This window comes from Eptesicus fuscus, chromosome 2 (assembly GCF_027574615.1).
Source record: "Eptesicus fuscus isolate TK198812 chromosome 2, DD_ASM_mEF_20220401, whole genome shotgun sequence".
NCBI classification, from domain to species: Eukaryota; Metazoa; Chordata; class Mammalia; order Chiroptera; family Vespertilionidae; genus Eptesicus; species Eptesicus fuscus.
The window spans coordinates 101,015,104-101,019,559 of record NC_072474.1 but is presented as its reverse complement, the minus strand read 5'-3'; positions in this window follow the sequence as shown (position 1 = coordinate 101,019,559).

Genomic DNA, 4,456 nt, shown 5'->3' with positions numbered 1-4,456 from the left:
GTTCTTCATCCCCAAATGGAAGTCAATGCATGGTTGAAATTGAAAATGGTAGAGTGGCCCCAGCTAAGTCTTCCCAATGGGGTTGGACCACTGAGCATACATGAGATAAAAAAGGGTTTTTTATCTTAGCCCTATTGAGATTTGGGCTGCATTATTCTTTTTTTTTGTAATTTTTAAAAATTACTTTATTGATTAAGGTATCACATATTTGTCATCAACCCCCCATTCCCATCCCAAACCCCCCCCACACACATGCCCCCATCCCCCTGTTGTCCGTGATCACTGGTTAGGCTCATATGCAAGCACACAAGTCCTTTGGTTGATCTATCTCCCTTGTCCCCACCCTCCCCTACCTTCCCTCTGAGGTCTGACAGTCTGATCAATGCTGTTCTTGTTCTTCAGTCTATGTTGTTCATCTTTTCCCCTAGACGAGTGAGCTCATGTGATACTAGGAATACACTTATAGGAACTGAAAATGAGACAAGCAATAATGGTCATGCTGAGAGGCAAATGAATCAGTCTATAGTGAGTTTCTTTCTGGGCCAACAGTTCTTTTGAGTCCTGATTTCTATGTCCAACAGTTGTTTATGTGTACATAACAGCAGTGATATTTCAGTTCTGGATGGTGGACAAATGGTGGTAATGCAGGTCCGACCCTCTCTGGTTTGGTCCTGGGCAATCTGCAGTGACGCACATCTGCTGACTGCTAGTATGGCAAGGCATGGTTAGCGTCTTTCATCTCTGGACTGTTTCTCTTCTGACTTCATGGCTGGAGCACTCCTGTCAATTCCTCTCTGTTGCAGGAATCCACATGGTCTCGGAGTTGTTTTCTGAAAATATACAATCATATTCTCGACCAAAAGTTAATAAAGAAGTATTTTCTATAAATTTGACTTGCAATCCTTTTTCATTTTTTTGCCCAAACGATTTTCCTTTGGCTTGTTTTGACACCATGTATGTTTTACCTGGGTGTCTTGCTGTTAGCATTACAAATGAAAGTTAATTTTCTAAAGAAAAAATTTTCTAGATGTAATTTATTTACAGGATATTTTTCCTTAGCAATTTAAAAAGGACATGAAAGGGTTTAATCCCTTCCACTGTGTAGAGGGCCCCCTGGGAAGGCACCTGAGCATTCTAAATTGGCCCATCTTGCCCTTTTGGCCAAGAGGGACCCACTTCTCACAATCCAATTGTCCACAGCTGTTGCCTGAGCTTCTGTTCATGCCAAGGTTGAAACCTCGTGATGGCTGGTACCATGGATCTGTCTCTCGCCCAGTGGGGTGAACTGGGCCTCCTTGGAGAAGAAACCTGGGTTCCACAAGATATGTGATCAGTGCTGGGACCCTGCCAGCAGGCGAGGGGATCCCAAGGCAGGTGCTGGGCCTGGAGGCCATGGGGGCATAGGCGACCAAGGAGACTGAACTAAACCTCACATCACCCTGCTTGGTCCCGGAGGATGGCTGGTTAGCCAGAGACAGGTAAGATTCCTCAGGGAAGGAACAACCTAAGACATGCACAGTCGCATAGGGGCCATCAGGAGAGAACTTGGGGGTCAACAGAGGTGGGGCACAGACCTTCACCCCCCCCAAGTTTGCAGGGGCCTGAACCCTCACCCCTGCTGAAGGAGATCTCCTGCCCCCATGGCTGCTCAGCTTCACATGCCCAGCTCAAATCGGGACCCAGGTAACAGAGACTTGGCCGACAGCAGATGCCCTCTCACTGCAACAAGATTTGATGGAGATGTCTTTCACCCATGATCCAGGGACCTGGGGTCTATGATATCTAAATCCAGCCTAGCACCAGGAATGCTCAGGGCCTACTCAAGAAGGCAAATAATCCTCTCCACTAATAATTACAGGGTAAAACAAGATGGTTGTTAGAGTATTAAATTTGACAGTAAAATAGTAGTCAAGTTTTCAGACTAATTTAAATTGGCCAATCAAAATAAGCAAACACTCTAGAAAAATCAATTGTACTAGACAAAAAAAGCTGTTCCTAAAGTGTTAACTAAAATTTTTGTTGGTAGTTCATCTCATGGTAAAATTGCATAACATATAACGAACCTAAAGCAGTCACATTTTAGTGCAAAAAAGTAAAATTTAAAAGCTATCAAGATTACAGCATAAAATTTCCAAAAGCCTCCCAATATTTAAACCAAAAAAGGGGGGATAGTAGAAGAATATCATGTGGGCTGCATTATTCTTTGTTGTAGGATGAAGGGATTCAGAACAGATTTCCCCAAGGTGTGCCACTTTGGCATGTGACTTATTATGAATTGAAGTCAATGGAGACCCTACAGGCTCAGTAGAAACACCTGTTCCCCTCTCAGCTACTTAGAGGATTCTAAAACAGGGGTCTTTTACATAATAAAGGTTAAAACTATTATAACAGAAATACTTTTTTATGACATCTATCTATCAGGGCAAGCATCTAATTACTGAACAACTGCTCTTCGTATTATCCTGAAAACTACCCTCCTCCCCTCTAAAGCTTCAGGACTCTTACCTCATTTCTTAAATCAGGTGTCACATATACCCCATTTTACATATCTGAACCTGTTATATATGTGGGATTCCCATACTTAAACATGTAATTAAATCTGGTTATTTTGTCTTGTTAGTCTTTCTCATGCAGGTTTAATTATTAGACCACCCAAAGAACCTAGAAGGGTAGAGGGAAATTTCTTCCTTCCCTACAAGGGGGCTCCTACAATTGATTTTACTAGTGCCCTTGTCTCTACCCACTAAATCCCAGGAGAGGTTATTACAAACCATGACCTTGGATTTTTGTTTGTTGGTTGGTCTTGCTTTTTAAAAATATATTTTTATTGATTTCAGAGATAAAGGAAGAGGGAGAGAGATAGAAGCATCAATGATGACAGAGAATCATTGATCGGCTGCCTCCTGCATGCTCCATACTGGGGATTAAGCCTGAAATCCAGGCATGTGCCCTGACCAGGAATCAAACCCTGACCTCCTGGTTCATAGGTCCACATTAAATCACTTAGCCACGTCAGCCAGGCCATGACCTTGTATTTGTAATACAAAAGGGGAACAGAGAGTTCACATGTATGGGTGTAAATGTGTATTGTATATTGAAATTTCAAAAGTAGCTTTGTCATGGTAAACTTTTACTGGATCATGCACTTTGGTTTCTCAGCTAAAATGATTGCTCTTTTGAAATCTGGCTTTGAGAGTTGTATTCCCCTTTGTTCATGAGGAAAGCTTTCTCTTTTTATGGAGAAGGAAATGATATGCTATAATTTTCAGAAAAAAATTGTACTTGGTGAAACTTGGCTATTAATAATAATTTGAGGATTTTTAGCAGCGGTTGCTGAATAATTTTGACTGCTAGCCCACTGTGAATGAAAAGCAGACATTTCTGAACAATGAGCCCATGTGAAATCGTTGTCTGATGTTAGTTATACAGCGTACCATCCACATTTTCCTTTGTGACCAAAAGCATTGATCCTTTTGAGGTCTGCTAATGGCACAGTTTGAGCTATTGGCTCCTGCATAACTGTGTATTTAATGATAAATCAGACCTGTGTTTGCTGTCAGGGAGCTTTCAGTCTGGTTGGGTTAAGGGTTGTAAAAATTGTGAGAAAATAGCTTATAAAAAAAAATCACAGAAAGAAGAAATTACTTTTAGCTTACAGGAAAGAAAAGAAGAATTGGGTGTAAAAAAGAAACATTGTAAAGTAGGCTGAATTTGAACTGAATGTAGAGGTAGATAGGTAGTTTATAATAAAAGACAGAAAAAGGGATAATTCCTCACCTCTCAATAGGGGTGGGGTGGATAAATGAGAAAAGTAAATTACCACCATATACTTCAATGAGGAAATAGGTCAAGAAAAATGTTACTAAAATGATAATACTATAGAGCACACTTATAAATGGCCACATAAAAAGTGTCTATTGCCTGAGACAACTTATTATCTACATCTACATTTTGTTTTCCATTTATTAAGAAAAATCATCTTTTTATTGATAATTTTTAGGTGAGGCCATATAAGAAAGCCTTATTAGGTATCAGATTTAATTTATGTATATTTATACAGACATATTCATGTGGCACATATAATTTATTATATACTTTTATTGATTTCAGAGAGGAAGGGAGAAAGATAGAAGCATCAATGATGAGAGAGATTTATCAATTGGCTGCCTCCTGCGCGCCCCCTACTGGTAATTGAACATGCAAGCCAGGCATGTGCCCTGTCAGGGAATCGAGCTGTGACCTCCTGGTTCATAGGTCAATGCTCAACCACTAAGCCAAGCTGGGCTGAGGCATATATAATTTAATACACTACAGAAAAACAGCTTATAAGTACCGCAAGTTGTCTCCTGTCCTCAAGAGTGTTATACTTGTTTGGGACTAAGAAACACTGAGATAAATTTGTATTCCTTAAAGAAAATAAACAGGTAGTGGGGTTATTATGAATTTATCAATTTTC